The following is a 22628-nucleotide window of genomic DNA, read 5'->3' on the forward strand; positions in this document are numbered from 1 at the left end:
GTAGTGTTGAAGATTTCAACTCTGCTCAGAAGGTTTGCAGCGCATTTTATTGCAACTGTATCAGAGATTATCTAAAATTATATTTGGAATGCGATGTTTTAATTCTTGCTGATGTATTTGAGAACTTTAGGAGTCTTTGTTCCCGAGTGTACAGGTTAGACCCCATTAATTATGTTGCTGCCCCTTTAGTTTCATGGGATGCAATGCTAAAATACACAAAGGTAGAATTAGAACTTGTTAGTGATCCTGACATTTATAATTTTTTAGAAACTGCTGTTCGTGGAGGGTTGACCCAATATACTCAACGGATTGCAACAGCAAATAAAAAATATTTAAATAATAAAAGCCTACCGAACCCATACATTTCCTTTCATATATTGACGCCAACAACTTATATGGATGGGTTATGAGTCAACCCCTTCCATTTTCTAATTTTTAATTTCTAAGTAACAATGAAATTTCATCTTACAACGTTCTTAGCATATGGGCATCTAGTGTTGTAGGATATGTTTTAGAAGTAGATATGCGATATCCTGATGATATTCATAATAAGCATAATAGTTTACCTTTTTTGCCCCGAAAATAAGATTCCACCAGGAGGAAAGCAGACAAAACTAATAGTTGACTTAACTGATAAAAAGAACTATATAATCCTTTTGAAGCAGCTACAGTTATGTAAAGAGCAAGGTATGATTTGAAAAAAAAAATATCTCGAGTTTTATCATTTAATCAGTCCTGTTGGTTGAAACCTTATATTGCCCTCAATACATCTCTTAAAAAATTAGATAAGCTTTGAGATAAGCTTTTATAAATTAATGGTTAATGCCGCTTACGGAAAAACAATGGAGAATGTATAAAAACGTCGTGAGGTTGCATTAGTTAAACATTATGATTCAAGACAGAACTCAGCAGGGTTTAGACAACGCATAGCGAGACATAATTTCCACAATGTTGAAATTTTTGGAGATAATTTGGCTGCAATTGAATCAACTAAGTCCAGAATTTTGTATGATAAGCCCATATACATTAGAGTTAGTGTATTGGAACTTTCAAAATGGTTAATGTATGACTATTTCTATAATTTTCATTCTATAAAATGTCCACCGTCAAAAATACTCTATATGGATACAGATTCATTTATTATATCATTAGAAGAAGATTTGTATGATTTAATTAAACACAATCCTAATCGCTTTGATACATCCAATTACCTAGCCTCAAACAGATTCGGTATAAATCTCGCTAATAACAAAGAGCTTAGATTAATGAAAGACGAAAATGCAGGAAAAATAATGACGCCGTTTGCAGGATTAAAAGCGAAAGCATACTCATATTTAATTGCTAAAGATGATAACACTGACTATAACGTAAAAAAGGTTCAAGGTGAGAAAGTCAGTAGTGAAACGATTAACTCATACTCATTATATTGAATGCATTAAAAATAAAAAAACCTATTATGGACAACAGAGAGTTATTAGAAGTAGGGTTATTTATACTGACATTGTAAATAAGATAAGTCTAAATTATAAGGATGACAAAAGATTTATATTACCTGATAATATTTCAACATTAGCTCATAATCACTATGAAATTACAAATATTTTAGATGCTAGTAAGAATACACGAAATATGGTATAAGTAAATTGAACATTATATTATTATTATTTCTAATTTTTATATAATTAAAACTATATTTCGATGTGGAAAATATACAAAATAAATAAAATCTGATAAATATTTTGTGGGCTGAACTATTTTAATATACTCTTTTTATCTATCCATGAATTGTGTGTTTCATCGAAACCTAACCATTTAACAAAAACTTGTTATTTTTTCCTTCTGAGTATTTTTTCAGAAATAATTTTCATCTTTAACTTTTTGGAGTTCTTGATCATAAAATGAGCCTTTGATCATTTCCCCCTTATAGTCCTCCAGTTCATATGTTACAGGATAAGTAGACTTTACTTTTAAAATTTTAAAAACTTCGGTTGTCCAGTTTGGATCATAGCCCTTTGTAAAAATACCTTTATATTTACTTATTCTAACAGGAGCACCAATGGAAAACTTGTGTTTAGTAAATACCTTACAAATATTATAAGCTGTTTTCAAAATAAACTCTTAGTTTTGTTTGTTTACATCTATAGGCTTAATTTTTATAGTACGGTGATATGAATTATTGTAATCATTTAGTAAGTCATGCAAGGTATAAATTCACGTATGATTACCCTGCATACTAAACATTTTCCACATACGATTTTTTAATGTTCTATTAAAACGTTCACAAATAGATGCCTTAAGGTGTGTATATGTATGGTAATGGTTAATGTTATTCTTTTTCATTAACTCTGCGAAAGCTACATTAAAAAACTCCTTTCCTTGATCAGATTGAATATTTTTTGGTTTATGTTTAGATATTTTTAATATTTTCTTTAATGCTGATAAAACATCTAAAGCTGTTTTAGACTTAACGGGAACTGCATATGCATACTTTGAGAACGTGTCAATTACTGTCAGCAAGTATCTATATCCTTTGTTTTCCTTATAAAAGGGTATCATTTCAACTAAATCGATTTGCCACGTGTCATTAATTCCGTGTTGTACGAATTTGCGACGAATAAAATTTCTTCTAGCAGGCTTATGTATTTCATTAACAACTTGTTGCTTACTCATTTTTAATATAATTTTTATTTTTTATTGTTCTGTTGGGATGATTGCTTATTTAAAAGTGTTTGCTTATACTCAAGAACATCGCGTTTTATTTGATTACACATTTTTTTGGAAATTTCAAAGCATAAACGCGTTAAATTTTGACATTGAGTTGGTAAAAGCATTAGTGGATATAGTGTTGAATACTTTACGTGGAAATCATAAGATATCAAAAAAGCAACTATATGCTCTAAAAAAGTATTAAAATGCATTACGTTTTATTTCATGTCCAAAACGGTCAATAAATTCTCATCCAAAAAGGACGATTTTTACCTGCTTTAATAAGTTCATTGCTTTCGGGGATTTTTGGAAAAATATTGAACAATGCTTTGAAATAAGCACCAATTAAACAAAGTTATTTTAATGCTTTCGAATGCATATCAAAAATTAGAAAATATTGCCCAGAAAAACGATTTAATAAATATAACGATTTTATTATTTTATTGATACAAAACTAGTGACTTTAATAAATGCATTAAAGAGAAGGTCTAGGAAAAATATATCTCATTTATCATCTAAAGAAGGACGCAAACATACGCAGTCGGGACCCATAAAAAAAAATCAACAAAGAAATTAACTATAAGAGACATTTTTTCTAAATCAAAATGACCACCCATATTGAATGTATGAAAAGTGAATTGGATCTCTTTGAGCCACATCCTACACAAAGCTCTATTCTGAGAACAGAAGAAGTTTCATATAACCCCATAGCTTCGTTGGACAGTGCTTCTTCAATGGAATTCGTTTGCTTAGGAAATGGGGAAGCATATCGAGACCTATCAAGTGTTTACTTAAGACTTGTTGTGCAACCAAAAAAAAGTGACAATGCCAACATTGAAGAAACGATGTTGGAGTGGTGAATAATATTTTGCATTCCATATTTAGAAGTTCGTCCGTATATTTAAATGGTGTTTTGGTTTCTCAGAGTGATAATAACTATCATTATAGATCGTATTTGGAAACGATTTAAAACTATGGTAGTGATTCCAGTAAAAGTCACTTAGCCACTCAAGGTTATTATCCTAAGTATGTTAAATTATTATCTGATACGTTATTATCTAGATAAGTTAACACCGATGGATCCATTATGCTCAAAAATATTTTTCAAAACAGTAATAAGGTTGAACTATTCGGACAATTTCATGGAGATATATTTAATCAACCAAAACTGCTTATAAATAATGAAGATTTAAAGATTACTTTTAACATTGAAAAAACAGCATTTTATTTAATGGAATCAGAAACTGAATCAAATCATAAAATATTGGAGGCACAACTATTCATGAACCACATAACAATTAATCCGAGCATTTTATTGGCTCATCATCATGTTTTACAAACTAAAAATGCCATTTATCCATACAGCAAAGTTCAAGTAAAACCATTTACAATATATCCAGGAAATAATACATTATCAATTGACAATGCAGTTATTGGACAGCTTCCCAATTTATTGGCTTTTTGCATGGTAAAAAACAAATCATATTCTGGAAATCGGGCATTGAGCCTTTTCAATTTTGATTATTATAAAATTCAACGCTTTAATCTATTGGTTAATGGATTACAAGTACCATCGCAGGCACTTGAGTTTGATTTCTCGAACTCTGAAAATGCTCAAAGCTCTAGAGGATATAATATGCTATTCAGATCAAGTGGAATAAGACATTATGATCGATGCCTAAAAATTACAGAGGAAAGGAAATTGCTCTTACAGAAGCAGTTATATGTCTGGTATACTGTGAATATGACTCAATGATTTATATTGATAAGCACAGAAATATTCGTGTTCTATTGTAAAAATTAATACATTGCAAATCGATAAGGTTCTTTCCAAGCATTCAAAAACAAAAACAATTTTTAAAGGAGTTTATCCCTCTGATCAGCTGCCCAAAGTAATTTCGAAATATCTTGATTTAATAATAGCAAACACAGATTCCTCAAGCCATCCAGGAACTCATTGGATTTTTTGATTCATATGGTCAAAATAAAGAATTTTTAAAAATATTAAGGAAAAATTCAACAAAGTTTACATTTAATGGACAACCACTGCACGGATATTTTTCAAATACATGCGGTCATTACTGTATCTGGTTATGAATTAGTTGACTGTATAATCTTTTAATATATCGAGCTTATTTATTTTCATATATTGGTTATTTAATATGGGTGCTTATGTTACACATGTATATGAATAGCGGGGGTTGTCTATGATGCGGCGGTAAAAACTATGCGTGCGGTTGGGTTCATCTAGAGATTTCGACTAACTTCCACTCCACAAAAGAAGTCGAGCCAAAAGGGAATTGAAAGATCAGGCGATGCGACGGTCCAATGCAAAACGGTACACATCGTTGTATGCGTGTGCAGCTGCGGGCTTTAGCTATACGTGTGAGAATATTACAGCTATGTTTTGGACACGAGCAATAACAACACAGCTATAAGAGGTGCAATACACTCATGAGCGTATGAATAGGGCAGTTGTAATATACATGAACATTGAACTAAAAACTACGAGGCTCATTTCTCAACATACCGGCCCCCCTGAACAACTGTTCAGATCAAGGGAAGCACAGCAAGTTTGGTAATAGGTCTCTTGTAAACTCCTCGGACTGTTTTGACGGTGACCACTCGAACCCTCTCGTCTTGGCCAGGATGAACTTCGGTGATTCGCCCAAGCAGCCACTTGCTAGGCGGTTGATTCGGCTCCTTCAGGAGCCTGGTGCCATTTCGTGCGAGGTTGCAAGGAAGTAAGGTATTCCAAAATCCAACGTTTCCAGAATCCTTGAACCTTGGCTTGCAGTTGTCTCCAACGCTACAGTCTGTTAATGTTGACGTCTAACAAGGACGCCTCCGGCACCGACATGTGAGGTTGACCTGTAAGAAAATGAGCGGGGGTAAGGGGATCCAAGCTGTGATCGCTGGGCGCGCACAGTGGGCGAGAGTTGAGTAAACCTTCAATCTGAGTTAAAATTGTTGAATATTCCTCGAAAGTCAACGCACTGCTACCAATTACTCGGCGAAGGTGGAGTTTGATAGATCGTACGCCTGTCTCCTAAAGACCTCCAAAATGCGGGGCTGACGGCGGAATGAAGTGCCAGTTGATTTCCTGACTCGTCAGAAAATTAGCAATTTCCTCGTCCTGACTTTGAGATACAGCTATCCGTTGCATCTCCGTTAGTTCCTTTCTGGCTCCATGGAATGTTGTGCCATTGTCTGAGTACACATCGGATATGGGGCCACGTCGAGACCAAAACCGTTTGAAGGCGGCGATAAATGCAGGAGTCGTCAAATCACTGACGAGCTCGATATGAATTGCTTTGGTGGACAGACAAACAAAGATGGCAAACCAAGCTTTGCCAAACTTCGGTGTCCGACCTGCTGATGTCTTGATGGTAACTGGTCCTGCGTAATCCAATCCAAAATGTAGAAAGCAGCGGGTGGGCTGAACGCGAAAGGCGGGAAGATCAGCCATGAGTTGTGTGCTCGTTCCTTTGCGTTGGAGGAAACATATCTTGCAGTTGAATACAATTTTGCGGACTATGTTACGGGCTCCAAGGATCCAATACTTCTGTCTCAACGTGTGGAACATAAATTCGACTCCAGCGTGTAACGATGTGACATGCTGGTGCCTAGCTAATAAAACAGCGACTGGTGATTCCTTTGGAAGAAGTATGGGATGTTTTGCATCATAGGTTGCCATCGAATTTCCAATGCGACAAATGGAGTGTAGTGAATCAACTTGGATTTTTGAGAAAGGGCTTGTGAAGAACTCCATCTGGACATGTTTGATTACCCTAGAGCGGGCATATTCAAGCTCCCATGACGATAAAAACGATGACAGGCGGTCCTTGCAACGAAGTCGATGTACAAAACGAAAGCAATAGCTAATCGTCCGCAAGAGATGTGACCAGGAGGAAGCCTTGTTGATCATACAATTAAGATCATTTCCTTCATCGGAAATGTGTAGATTAACTTGGGGCTTGACCTTTACTTCCATCCGCTCAGCGTCCTCAGTCGACGGTGCGAACTTTGTCTTAGCAGGTGGCCAAGTGCGATGTGATTGGGAAAGCCATGGTGGTCCATTCCACCACAGTTGATGTTCTACCAACTCCTTTGGTAGAAGTCCGCGTGATGCACGTGTGTCCGCGGGATTGTCCTCAGTGCGAATGTGTTGCCAGCAGCTACGTGGGCAAGCTTCCAGAATCTCCGCAGTGCGATTACAAACATAAGTGTTCCAAGTCCGTGAGGGTGATGAGAGCCAATGCAGTCCAATTTCTGAGTCGGACCAACACGAAATACTGGAAATAGCAAGAGTTAGAGCTTGCGGCAATGTGGACCCCATCGGCGGAGCAGAATCGTTGCTCTGATGTTGGACGATGTACACGCCATCGTTTCTGCAGGTGTGCGTAGGAACGAAGTGTTTCTCAGCGTGCTCACTAGCATCAATGGTAGCATCACATGGTTGAACTCGTTCCATGTCCATGAACGATCGAACCAAGGAACCAAACTCTTTGCGTTGTCCAGTGTTAATGTTCCAAAGCTGATCAGCTCCTAAAATCACGTCGATTTCGCCAGGTTTACCAAATGTAGGGTCCGCTAGGGGTAGATCACGAATCTCTTCCCACATCGGAGTGTTCGACTCGATCCACTGGGCTGGAATAGAGGAGGTTAAAGTGTTCATAATCAGACCTGTGACCACCACTGAGGCTGAGCTTGTGCGGGAGAGCAACGTGAGTGTGGCGCGACCTCTAGTAACCCTAGCAGGGTTTGCGCCTAGACCAACCACATATGAGCATGCGTGCGCGGCAATCCGATTCGTTGAATAAATGACCGCGACCATCGTTATAGTTGAACCAGTATCCAGCAATATCCTGCAGGTTGTTTCGTTGCACAAATTGAAATTTTGACAACTGAAGCACAAATTATTATCCATTGCGAACGTGCGGTGATCCACAACATCAACAGCCTTGAATTGAGTACACGCATTAATAATGTGTTGCCCGTGACAATATACACAATCGCCAACATGCGTCTTTGGCACGTCCACATGATGAGAAACTGCATGACGTCTATCCAGCACCGTGTGTGTATTCTGGAGTAGCTTTGGATCTTGACAAGACTCAAGTGTATCGCAACGGGCGAAGACAAAGCCGAACAGGTCATTTATGGTCACAGTTACCTTGCACGTTTCACTGGAGGTGGCCCAAGCTACCTTGCATTCAGGGTCTAGCTTTGAGAGCAAGATATGGATCAGCCACACATCGCGGCTGTCGCAGCTCAGCGCATGTAGACCACGTATACTTTCGTCGGCGGTGTCGACTATTTTACGCAACTCGGCGATGTTTGAACCCTTTGCGGTTGGCAACGAAAGAATGTTTTGAATGAACGAACGAGCAATCAGTGACTTTTTGTTATAGCGATTTTCGAGCTTCTCCCATGCGTCCTGGTAGTTGGCATCCGATACGGGAATATGTTTTATCAGAGACAACGTTTCACCATCCAGATAGGATTTCAAATAATGAAACTTTTGGCACTTGGACAGACTACACTTCTTGTCGACTGAGCCTAAGAACAAGTCACTAAACTGACATCAATCCTCGAATCTGCCCGAAAACGTCGGAATGCGTATTTTCTCGAACTGCAGCTCTGTGGTTCCCGATGAGTCCCGAATCCTCTCCAGAAGTTGAGTTTGTCCCTCAAATAAGCGTTCCACAGTGTTCGATAGCAGTAGATTTCAGTTGTCGTGCTCATTATCGTGACTGCTCCGGTCCCGTATGGCTTCGGTGAAAATACTATGCGCACTAAAGAACTGTTTCTCATATTCGGGGATGTCCAAATCCGGATCCACGTATTCATCTTCATCATTATATTGGACCAGCTCTTCAGAGAGCTCCATAAAGCGGTTGAAAGTTGCAACAAGTCGGTCCAACTTGTGCTCTAATGTTTGCACAGAAGTACATGACTGTACAAACTCTCCAGCCTCCGTAGCAACGCGAGTTATTTGGGATTTGCAGCCACCACGTTACTGAATTAGACGAGGCACTAGGGCCTTCATGGCCCAGACGATATGTTTATAAAGTAAACTCAAACGCGGACATCCGGCTCGAAGGACCAAAATTTGCTATGGTTATGACTCAATAGACTGTATAATCTTTTGAACATTGAGCTTATTTAATATTGGTGGTTATATTACAAGATGTTTTACATGTATGTATATGAATAGCGGGGGAGACGATGATGCGGCGGTACAAGCTATGCGTGCGGTTGGTTTCACCTGGAAATTTATTCTAACTTCCACTCCACAAAAGAAGTCGAGCCAAAAGGGAATTGAAAGATCATGCGATGCGACGGTCCAATGCAAAACGGTTCACAACGATGCTGCGGGATTTAGCTATACGTGTGAGAACATTACAGCTATGTTTTGGACACAAGCAATAACAACACAGCTATGCGTGTAAAAATAGTTACTTAAGCGGTGCAATACAATCATTAGCATATGAATAGGGCAGATGTAATATACATAAGCATTGAACTAAAACTACGCGGCTAATTTCTCAACAATCTTAAATGTCTCTGAAATAATATTGTGTTTTTGTATTTTAATCGAATTTTCGTAAACATTTGTATTATTTTCTTCATTATAGTTAAAATCATTATTCTTAAATTGTTTTAAAAAGCAATTTAATGTTTTTTTATTGCTTTTAAATTTTCCATATAGGATACTGTTGAGAAATGAGCCTCGTAGTTTTTATACCCGATACTCAAAATGAGTATTGGGGTATATTAGATTTGTGGTAAAAGTGGATGTGTGTAACGTCCAAAAGGAATCGTTTCCGACCCCATAAAGTATATATATTCTTGATCAGCATCAATAGCCGAGTCGATTGAGCCATGTCTGTCTGTCCGTCTGTCCGTCCGTCCGTCTGTCCGTCTGACCGTCCCCTTCAGCGCCTAGTGCTCAAAGACTATAAGAGCGAGAGCAACGATGTTTTGGATCCAGACTTCTGTGATATGTCACTGCTACAAGAATATTTCAAAACTTTGCCCCGCCCACTTCCGCCCCCACAAAGGGCGAAAATCTGTGGCATCCACAACTTCGACGATACGAGAAAACTAAAAACGCAGAATCGTAGAAGATGACTATATCTAGAGTGCAAAATCTGAACCAGATCGTATAATTATTTCCGCAAAGGACGAAAATCTGGGGATATTCACAAATCTCAAAGACTATTAACGCTAGAGTAACCAAATTTAGTATCCGCACTCCTGTTAGATCTCACTATAAAACGTATATCTCAAAATTTCGCCCCACCCCCTTCCGCCTGCACAAAGGACGAAAATCTGTTGCATGCACAATATTGCAGATTCGAGAAAACTAAAAACGCAGAATCATAGATAACGACCATATATATCTGATTGCTGAATCTGGATCAGATCAGATCATTTTTATAGCCAAAGGAAACAAATCAATTTGCAGTGGCTACGCAGCGCGTGACGTCACGCTCAGACTGATTTTCTGTCTCTCTCGCACGCACTCTTTGTCGTGTCGTTTAATATTAGCGGCGTCTGCCGGAGGGGAGCCATACTGACTTAGTATCGGGTATAACTGTAGAGTTGCGGTGTCCGCAGCAACTCACAACGTTCCCCCTCGTTATACCCGATACTCAAAATGAGTATTGGGGTATATTAGATTTGTGGTAAAAGTGGATGTGTGTAACGTCCAGAAGGAATCGTTTCCGACCCCATAAAGTATATATATTCTTGATCAGCATCAATAGCCGAGTCGATTGGGCCCTGTCTGTCTGTCTGTCTGTCCGTCTCTCCATCTGTCCGTCTGTCCGTCCGTCCGTCTGTCCGTCCCCTTCAGCGCCTAGTGCTCAAAGACTATAAGAGCTAGAGCAACGATGTTTTGGATCCAGACTTCTGTGATATGTCACTACTACAAAAATATTTCAAAACTTCGCCCCGCCCACTTCCGCCCCCACAAAGGACGAAAGTCTGTGGCATCCACAATTTTAAAGATATGAGAAAACCAAAAACGTAGAATTGTAGAGAAGACCATATCTTTAAGACTGCGAAATCTGAATTGGATCGTATTATTATTATAGCCAGCATCAAGAAAACAATTTAATTTTTTCTCGCCCTGTCTCTCTCTAACACACACGTAGCATAGCCGGCTTTGCTTAGAGTAAAACATTAGCGCCTAGATCTCAGAGACTACAAAAGCTAGAGCAACCAAATTCGGTATCCACACTCCTAATATATCGGACCGAGTCGAGTTTGTTTCAAAATTTCGCCACACCCCCTTCCGCCCCCACAATGGATGAAAATCTGGGGATATTCACAAATCTCAGAGACTATTAAGGCTAGAGTAACCAAATTTGGTATCCACACTCCTGTTAAATCTTACTATAAAACGTGCATCTCAAAATTTCGCCCCACCCCCTTCCGACCACACAAAAGACGAAAATCTGTTGCATCCACAATATTGCACATTCGAGAAAACTAAAAACGCAGAATCATAGATAATGACCATATCTATCAGATTGCTGAATCTGGATCAGATCAGATCATTTTTATAGCCAATAGGAACAAATCAATTTGCAGTGGCTACGCAGACTGATTTTCTGTCTCTCTCGCACGCACTCTTTGTCGTGTCGTTTAATATTAGCGGCGTCTGCCGGAGGAGAGCCATACTGACTTAGTATCGGGTATAACCGTAGAGTTGCTGTGTCCGCAGCTACTCACAACGTTCCCCCTCGTTTTTTTGTAGTTTTATGCATTTTAGTCGCGTTTAAAGTTGAAAAAAAATAATGCCGAACAATAATGTTACCCACTGTATTCTTTTTGTGTAATCTTCACTTGGAAGAAACCCATTTGAAACGAAATGAAATTCAACCAATCAAAAGTAAAACAGAAAACATTGAAAATAAAAAGTGTTTAAATGTGTTATATTTATTATATACATACATATAGTGACATATCCATAATTTCCCACATCCCATACACATTATGTTTATGTACAATTCATCCACCCCATCCACACAAGTAACAGGACCCCACTCAAGAATCAATAACTGTTTCTTCCCATACTCTAAGCTAGGGCCCCCATAATATAAACAATGGACCACATTGTTTCATCAACATTAGAATCACGCCACTCTCGAGAAATCGATTCATTAGAATCACGCCACTCATGAGGACCAATCAAAGCTAGACATAAAACCAAGGAGTATCACATTCCTAGCTCCGTCATGTAATGCAACACCGATCGCCAGCAGTGGATGCCTTTCATCAAAGCCGACGCATCCCCAAATATCGATCCAGGCACGTACGCCACCGACACGAAGATGCAGCCGAGGAAAGCAACGCCCGAAGCCAGAGTCGGGAGTTCCAAGAGAAGGGCTCATGGAAACTAGCCAGCAGCAGAGAGATCAGTTCCGTTTGAGACAAGCAGACCCAAAGTCAAGTCGGGGAATTCATTTAAATCTTGTGACAAAGATATTTAAGTTGTAAAATAAAAGTCTTTTTTAAAAAACTTAAAATCGAGTTGCGGATATTTAACTGGCGCAGTCGGTAGGATTTCGTTTAAAATTAACTCCTATATTTCGGTAATGGTCAGCTTGTGTAATTTCTAATTACTGTGATCACGTAATCCCGGAATCGTTAATAAAATTGTGAAATCCGCCAAAGAACCTATGTGTTACGAGCACATACGATTTGCAGAACTAAAATTAAGTGAACTGAAGTAAGCGGAGATAGTGATCCACCAAGAACAGTGAAACACTAAATACAAAATCAAAAAACTTACAAGTGAACCAAAATAAAGTTAAAAACTACTGAAAACAAAAGAAAACCCAATCAACACCAACAACATGGCGTTACCACCACTATCATTGAGCGAAATCCACTTGAACCAGGCACTGCTGTCGATCAGACAAATACCTGCCTATGACGGTTCATCTGGACAGCTAAGCTCATTTATCAAACGAATCGAATATGTATGCGGATTATATCCAACTGAAGATCTTCGCCAACAAAGGATCCTATTTGGAGCGACCGAGATCCAACTGTCAGGAGAGGCACAACGCATATCGCAAATGATACAACCCAACACGTGGCTCGAACTGAAGACGGCGCTGATCAACGAGTTCAAAAATCACACACCATATGAAGAACTCTTACGACAACTATACACCACCAGATTCAACGGCAGTCTTCGTAAGTTTATAGAAGAATTAGAGATAAAAGCATTATTAATAAACAATAAGCTAAACTTAGAAAACACCAGAAAATAATGTCATTTATAAAAACGCTTTGAACAACACAATTCAAGATGTCATTACTCGAAAACTTCCTGACAGAATGTTCATGACCTTAGCAAGAAAAGATATTACCACATTGTCTAATCTTAAGAAGGCAGCACAAGAAGAAGGATTATACGAAGCTAGTACAACAGATTCAGGTACAAATAAAGATCAATCGAAATCGTCTCAATCAAATCGAAAGAATGTTGGAAACTATTATCCAAATTATAATACTACTAACTATCACAATCAAACTCAGAGTTCATCTGGAACAGGTCAGACTAATCGAACAAATCAAAATCAAAATTCCCAAAATCCTGGATTATACAATGAGTTCAAAAATTCCTTGAATCAAGGTAGGGCTCAGAATCCATTCAATCAGCAAATATCTTAAAACCAAGCTAGTGGGAGTGGACCCAACCAACCTACTAAAAGAGGGAGGGAGAGCCAGAGGGGCCAAACGAAGATGGACGTAAATTTTCATCAAGCCGCCTCGGAAGAAACCGAGGAGGACCCTATATAAACATTACCATTAATAAAAGAATATTAAGGTGTATCGCTGACTCGGGATCATCGATCAACATCATGAAAGAAAATTATACAGATTCCGAGATAAAAGACGATAACCTTACGGTCCATACCATCAATGGACCTGTCCGTTTAACTAAGAGTATAATGAGGAATGCGAACAAAACATGTCCGTCCGAACAAAAGTTCTACATACATAACTTTTCCGAAAATTATGATATTTTATTAGGAAGAGAAACTTGATGGCAAGTAAAGCCGTCATCGATTACAGAAATGACACTGTAACACTAGGAGCTAGGTCGTACCCAATCATTCAGAGTGGAGAAGCTATTGAAGCCGGCAAGACCGCACAGAAGTGCACTGATCCCTCTACAAAAGAAGAGAAGATCGCACCTAAGTGCCTTGACCCATATCCAGAGGGAGATCAATACTTCGCTTCCGCTCTAGACAATGAATTAAGGGAATGTAATCAATTAAGATTGGAACACTTAAACGACGAAGAGAGGGAAGAGTTAAAGAAGAGTTAACAGAGAAGGTGACAATTTGACTTTCACAAGTACAATCAAGCACGAGATCAAAACTCAACATGAAGACCCGGTCTACAGACGACCATACAAATATGCCCAGATACATGATCAGGAGGTAAACCAGCAAATCAAAGATATGATCAGGCAGGGAATAATTCGAAAGTCGAATTCTCCTTACTGCTCGCCCATATCTATGATTCCGAAGAAGATAGATGCTTCAGGAAAGCAAAAATATCGAATGGTAGTAGACTATAGAAGTTTTAATGAAATAACAGTTAAGGAAAAATTCCCAACTCCACGAATGGATGAAATCCTAGACAAACTAGGTAAATGTCAGTATTTTACGACAATCGATTTAGCAAAAGGTTTCCATCAAATACCCATGGAACCTAGCTCAATCCCCAAAACTGCGTTCTCCACTAAGCATGGACATTACGAGTTCACTCGTATGCCCTTTGGGCTAACCACTGCCCCAGCTACCTTCCAAAGATGTATGAACAATCTGCTAGAAGAGTTAATCTTCAAAGATTGCTTTGTATACTTAGATGACATCATTATATTTTCCACTTCATTGGAAGAACACTTGTTGTCACTAAGGAGAGTATTTGGAAAGTTGAGAGACGTCAACTTGAAGCTACAAATGGATAAATGTGAATTCATGAAAAAGGAAACTGAATTCCTAGGTCATGTAGTCACTACTGAAGGAATAGTACCAAATCCAGGCAAAATCTCTGCCATTGTCAAATTTCCAATACCAGAAACGACTAAACAAATAAAGTCATTCTTAGGTCTGTGCGGGTTCTACAGGAAATTCATTCCTAATTTTGCAAACATAGCAAAACCCATGACACTCAAACTAAAGAAAGGAGCTGTCATAGACCCCAAGGAAGAAAAGTACGTCGAGGCATTTGAGAGACTAAAAGTACACATCACCTCAGACCCTATCCTTGCGTTCCCAGACTTTGACAAAATGTTCCCGGTAACAACCGACGCTAGTAACATAGCATTGGGAGCGGTTTTGTCACAAGAACACAAACCGATCTGCTACGCTAGCAGAACCCTAAATGAACATGAAATAAACTATTCAGCCATCGAAAAGGAATTATTAGCGATCGTATGGGCAACCAAGTATTTCCGTTCATACCTGTTCGGTAGAACATTCGAGATACAAAGCGATCATAAACCCTTGATTTGGTTGAACAACCTTAAGGAGCCAAATATGAAATTACAAAGGTCGAAAATAAAACTGAATGAGTTTGATTTTAAAATGAAATATCTACCAGGCAAAGAAAATCATGTAGCTGATGCCTTATCAAGGGTAAAGATTAATGAAAATCTCCTTGGAGAAGCTTCCAATAGCGTTGGTGCAACTGTACATAGCGCACAGGAAGACAATCTAAATCACATTGCTATCACGGAAAGACCAATTAACTATTACAATCTGCAAATTGAGCTAATAAAAGGCAATGAAGATAAGGTAGAAACAATTCGTTATTTTCACAAGCTAATCATCAAGATCACGTATAAGGAAATGACTAACACCTTAGCGAAGGACATAATAAAGGAATATCTATGCACCAAAATGAGCGCATTATATTTCCATAGCGAAATAGATTTTCCTCCATTCCAAAAAGCCTATTTAGAAATCATTAATTCTAACAATATAACCAAAGCTATTAAATCAAGCACGAAACTCCTAGATATTCAGAATTACGCTGAATTTAAAGAAACCATATTAAAGAATCATAAAGGCTTACTCCATCCAGGGATAGAGAAAACCGTCAATTGGTTAAGGGGAAAATACTATTACCCGGATTATCAAAAACTAATCCAACACATCATAAACGAATGTCCTAATTGTAATAATGACCATATCTATCAGATTGCTGAATCTGGATCAGATCAGGTCATTTTTATAGCCAATAGGAACAAATCAATTTGCAGTGGCTACGCAGCGCCCGACGTCACGCTCAGACTGATTTTCTGTCTCTCTCGCACGCACTCTTTGTCGTGTCGTTTAATATTAGCGGCGTCTGCCGGAGGAGAGCCATACTGACTTAGTATCGGGTATAACCGTAGAGTTGCTGTGTCCGCAGCTACTCACAACGTTCCCCCTCGTTTTTTTGTAGTTTTATGCATTTTAGTCGCGTTTAAAGTTGAAAAAAAATAATGCCGAATAATAATGTTACCCACTGTATTCTTTTTGTGTAATCTTCACTTGGAAGAAACCCATTTGAAACGAAATGAAATTCAACCAATCAAAAGTAAAACAGAAAACATTGAAAATAAAAAGTGTTTAAATGTGTTATATTTATTATATACATACATATAGTGACATATCCATAATTCCCCACATCCCATACACATTATGTTTATGTACAATTCATCCACCCCATCCACACAAGTAACAGGACCCCACTCAAGAATCAATAACTGTTTCTTCCCATACTCTAAGCTAGGGCCCCCATAATATAAACAATGGACCACATTGTTTCATCAACATTAGAATCACGCCACTCTCGAGAAATCGATTCATTAGAATCACGCCACTCATGAGGACCAATCAAAGCTAGACATAAAACCAAGGAGTATCACATTCCTAGCTCCGTCATGTAATGCAACACCGATCGCCAGCAGTGGATGCCTTTCATCAAAGCCGACGCATCCCCAAATATCGATCCAGGCACGTACGCCACCGACACGAAGATGCAGCCGAGGAAAGCAACGCCCGAAGCCAGAGTCGGGAGTTCCAAGAGAAGGGCTCATGGAAACTAGCCAGCAGCAACGATGTTTTGGATCCAGACTTCTGTGATATGTCACTGCTACAAAAATATTTCAAAACTTCGCCCCGCCCACTTCCGCCCCCACAAAGGACGAAAGTCTGTGGCATCCACAATTTTAAAGATATGAGAAAACCAAAAACGTAGAATTGTAGAGAAGACCATATCTTTAAGACTGCGGAATCTGAATTGGGTCGTATTATTATTATAGCCAGCATCAAGAAACGATTTCATTTTTTCTCGCCCTGTCTCTCTCTAACACACACGTAGCATAGCCGGCTTTGCTTAGAGTAAAACATTAGCGCCTAGATCTCAGAGACTATAAAAGCTAGAGCAACCAAATTTGGTATCCACACTCCTAATATATCGGACCGAGACGAGTTTGTTTCAAAATTTCACCACACCCCCTTCCGCCACCACAATGGATGAAAATCTGGGGATATTCACAAATCTCAAAAACTATTAACGCTAGAGTAACCAAATTTAGTATCCACACTCCTGTTAGATCTCACTATAAAACGTATATCTCAAAATTTCGCCCCACCCCTTCCGCCTGCACAAAGGACGAAAATCTGTTGCATCCAGAATATTGCACATTCGAGAAAACTAAAAACGCAGAATCATAGATAATGACCATATCTATCAGATTGCTGAATCTGGATCAGATCAGATCATTTTTATAGCCAATAGGAACAAATCAATTTGCAGTGGCTACGCAGACTGATTTTCTGTCTCTCTCGCACGCACTCTTTGTCGTGTCGTTTAATATTAGCGGCGTCTGCCGGAGGAGAGCCATACTGACTTAGTATCGGGTATAACCGTAGAGTTGCTGTGTCCGCAGCTACTCACAACGTTCCCCCTCGTTTTTTTGTAGTTTTATGCATTTTAGTCGCGTTTAAAGTTGAAAAAAAATAATGCCGAACAATAATGTTACCCACTGTATTCTTTTTGTGTAATCTTCACTTGGAAGAAACCCATTTGAAACGAAATGAAATTCAACCAATCAAAAGTAAAACAGAAAACATTGAAAATAAAAAGTGTTTAAATGTGTTATATTTATTATATACATACATATAGTGACATATCCATAATTTCCCACATCCCATACACATTATGTTTATGTACAATTCATCCACCCCATCCACACAAGTAACAGGACCCCACTCAAGAATCAATAACTGTTTCTTCCCATACTCTAAGCTAGGGCCCCCATAATATAAACAATGGACCACATTGTTTCATCAACATTAGAATCACGCCACTCTCGAGAAATCGATTCATTAGAATCACGCCACTCATGAGGACCAATCAAAGCTAGACATAAAACCAAGGAGTATCACATTCCTAGCTCCGTCATGTAATGCAACACCGATCGCCAGCAGTGGATGCCTTTCATCAAAGCCGACGCATCCCCAAATATCGATCCAGGCACGTACGCCACCGACACGAAGATGCAGCCGAGGAAAGCAACGCCCGAAGCCAGAGTCGGGAGTTCCAAGAGAAGGGCTCATGGAAACTAGCCAGCAGCAGAGAGATCAGTTCCGTTTGAGACAAGCAGACCCAAAGTCAAGTCGGGGAGTTCATTTAAATCTTGTGACAAAGATATTTAAGTTGTAAAATAAAAGTCTTTTTTAAAAAACTTAAAATCGAGTTGCGGATATTTAACTGGCGCAGTCGGTAGGATTTCGTTTAAAATTAACTCCTATATTTCGGTAATGGTCAGCTTGTGTAATTTCTAATTACTGTGATCACGTAATCCCGGAATCGTTAATAAAATTGTGAAATCCGCCAAAGAACCTATGTGTTACGAGCACATACGATTTGCAGAACTAAAATTAAGTGAACTGAAGTAAGCGGAGATAGTGATCCACCAAGAACAGTGAAACACTAAATACAAAATCAAAAAACTTACAAGTGAACCAAAATAAAGTTAAAAACTACTGAAAACAAAAGAAAACCCAATCAACACCAACAACATGGCGTTACCACCACTATCATTGAGCGAAATCCACTTGAACCAGGCACTGCTGTCGATCAGACAAATACCTGCCTATGACGGTTCATCTGGACAGCTAAGCTCATTTATCAAACGAATCGAATATGTATGCGGATTATATCCAACTGAAGATCTTCGCCAACAAAGGATCCTATTTGGAGCGACCGAGATCCAACTGTCAGGAGAGGCACAACGCATATCGCAAATGATACAACCCAACACGTGGCTCGAACTGAAGACGGCGCTGATCAACGAGTTCAAAAATCACACACCATATGAAGAACTCTTACGACAACTATACACCACCAGATTCAACGGCAGTCTTCGTAAGTTTATAGAAGAATTAGAGATAAAAGCATTATTAATAAACAATAAGCTAAACTTAGAAAACACCAGAAAATAATGTCATTTATAAAAACGCTTTGAACAACACAATTCAAGATGTCATTACTCGAAAACTTCCTGACAGAATGTTCATGACCTTAGCAAGAAAAGATATTACCACATTGTCTAATCTTAAGAAGGCAGCACAAGAAGAAGGATTATACGAAGCTAGTACAACAGATTCAGGTACAAATAAAGATCAATCGAAATCGTCTCAATCAAATCGAAAGAATGTTGGAAACTATTATCCAAATTATAATACTACTAACTATCACAATCAAACTCAGAGTTCATCTGGAACAGGTCAGACTAATTGAACAAATCAAAATCAAAATTCCCAAAATCCTGGATTATACAATGAGTTCAAAAATTCCTTGAATCAAGGTAGGGCTCAGAATCCATTCAATCAGCAAATATCTCAAAACCAAGCTAGTGGGAGTGGACCCAACCAACCTACTAAAAGAGGGAGGGAGAGCCAGAGGGGCCAAACGAAGATGGACGTAAATTTTCATCAAGCCGCCTCGGAAGAAACCGAGGAGGACCCTATATAAACATTACCATTAATAAAAGAATATTAAGGTGTATCGCTGACTCGGGATCATCGATCAACATCATGAAAGAAAATTATACAGATTCCGAGATAAAAGACGATAACCTTACGGTCCATACCATCAATGGACCTGTCCGTTTAACTAAGAGTATAATGAGGAATGCGAACAAAACATGTCCGTCCGAACAAAAGTTCTACATACATAACTTTTCCGAAAATTATGATATTTTATTAGGAAGAGAATACTTGATGGCAAGTAAAGCCGTCATCGATTACAGAAATGACACTGTAACACTAGGAGCTAGGTCGTACCCAATCATTCAGAGTGGAGAAGCTATTGAAGCCGGCAAGACCGCACAGAAGTGCACTGATCCCTCTACAAAAGAAGAGAAGATCGCACCTAAGTGCCTTGACCCATATCCAGAGGGAGATCAATACTTCGCTTCCGCTCTAGACAGTGAATTAAGGGTATGTAATCAATTAAGATTGGAACACTTAAACGACGAAGAGAGGGAAGAGTTAAAGAAGGTCTTATATGAGTTTAAGGATGTGCAGTACAGAGAAGGTGACAATTTGACTTTCACAAGTACAATCAAGCACGAGATCAAAACTCAACATGAAGACCCGGTCTACAGACGACCATACAAATATGCCCAGATACATGATCAGGAGGTAAACCAGCAAATCAAAGATATGATCAGGCAGGGAATAATTCGAAAGTCGAATTCTCCTTACTGCTCGCCCATATCTATGATTCCGAAGAAGATAGATGCTTCAGGAAACCAAAAATATCGAATGGTAGTAGACTATAGAAGTCTAAATGAAATAACAGTTAAGGACAAATTCCCAACTCCACGAATGGATGAAATCCTAGACAAACTAGGTAAATGTCAGTATTTTACGACAATCGATTTAGCAAAAGGTTTCCATCAAATACCCATGGAACCTAGCTCAATCCCCAAAACTGCGTTCTCCACTAAGCATGGACATTACGAGTTCACTCGTATGCCCTTTGGGCTAACCACTGCCCCAGCTACCTTCCAAAGATGTATGAACAATCTGCTAGAAGAGTTAATCTTCAAAGATTGCTTTGTATACTTAGATGACATCATTATATTTTCCACTTCATTGGAAGAACACTTGTTGTCACTAAGGAGAGTATTTGGAAAGTTGAGAGACGTCAACTTGAAGCTACAAATGGATAAATGTGAATTCATGAAAAAGGAAACTGAATTCCTAGGTCATGTAGTCACTACTGAAGGAATAGTACCAAATCCAGGCAAAATCTCTGCCATTGTCAAATTTCCAATACCAGAAACGACTAAACAAATAAAGTCATTCTTAGGTCTGTGCGGGTTCTACAGGAAATTCATTCCTAATTTTGCAAACATAGCAAAACCCATGACACTCAAACTAAAGAAAGGAGCTGTCATAGACCCCAAGGAAGAAAAGTACGTCGAGGCATTTGAGAGACTAAAAGTACACATCACCTCAGACCCTATCCTTGCGTTCCCAGACTTTGACAAAATGTTCCCGGTAACAACCGACGCTAGTAACATAGCATTGGGAGCGGTTTTGTCACAAGAACACAAACCGATCTGCTACGCTAGCAGAACCCTAAATGAACATGAAATAAACTATTCAGCCATCGAAAAGGAATTATTAGCGATCGTATGGGCAACCAAGTATTTCCGTTTATACCTGTTCGGTAGAACATTCGAGATACAAAGCGATCATAAACCCTTGATTTGGTTGAACAACCTTAAGGAGCCAAATATGAAATTACAAAGGTCGAAAATAAAACTGAATGAGTTTGATTTTAAAATGAAATATCTACCAGGCAAAGAAAATCATGTAGCTGATGCCTTATCAAGGGTAAAGATTAATGAAAATCTCCTTGGAGAAGCTTCCAATAGCGTTGGTGCAACTGTACATAGCGCACAGGAAGACAATCTAAATCACATTGCTATCACGGAAAGACCAACTAACTATTACAATCTGCAAATTGAGCTAATAAAAGGCAATGAAGATAAGGTAGAAACAATTCGTTATTTTCACAAGCTAATCATCAAGATCACGTATAAGGAAATGACTAACACCTTAGCGAAGGATATAATAAAGGAATATCTATGCACCAAAAAGAGCGCATTATATTTCCATAGCGAAATAGATTTTCCTCCATTCCAAAAAGCCTATTTAGAAATCATTAATTCTAACAATATAACCAAAGCTATTAAATCAAGCACGAAACTCCTAGATATTCAGAATTACGCTGAATTTAAAGAAACCATATTAAAGAATCATAAAGGCTTACTCCATCCAGGGATAGAGAAAACCGTCAATTGGTTAAGGGGAAAATACTATTACCCGGATTATCAAAAACTAATCCAACACATCATAAACGAATGTCCTAATTGTAATAATGACCATATCTATCAGATTGCTGAATCTGGATCAGATCAGGTCATTTTTATAGCCAATAGGAACAAATCAATTTGCAGTGGCTACGCAGCGCCCGACGTCACGCTCAGACTGATTTTCTGTCTCTCTCGCACGCACTCTTTGTCGTGTCGTTTAATATTAGCGGCGTCTGCCGGAGGAGAGCCATACTGACTTAGTATCGGGTATAACCGTAGAGTTGCTGTGTCCGCAGCTACTCACAACGTTCCCCCTCGTTTTTTTGTAGTTTTATGCATTTTAGTCGCGTTTAAAGTTGAAAAAAAATAATGCCGAATAATAATGTTACCCACTGTATTCTTTTTGTGTAATCTTCACTTGGAAGAAACCCATTTGAAACGAAATGAAATTCAACCAATCAAAAGTAAAACAGAAAACATTGAAAATAAAAAGTGT

The sequence above is a fragment of the Drosophila miranda genome, chromosome XR, assembly GCF_003369915.1.
Source record: "Drosophila miranda strain MSH22 chromosome XR, D.miranda_PacBio2.1, whole genome shotgun sequence".
NCBI lineage: Eukaryota > Metazoa > Arthropoda > Insecta > Diptera > Drosophilidae > Drosophila > Drosophila miranda.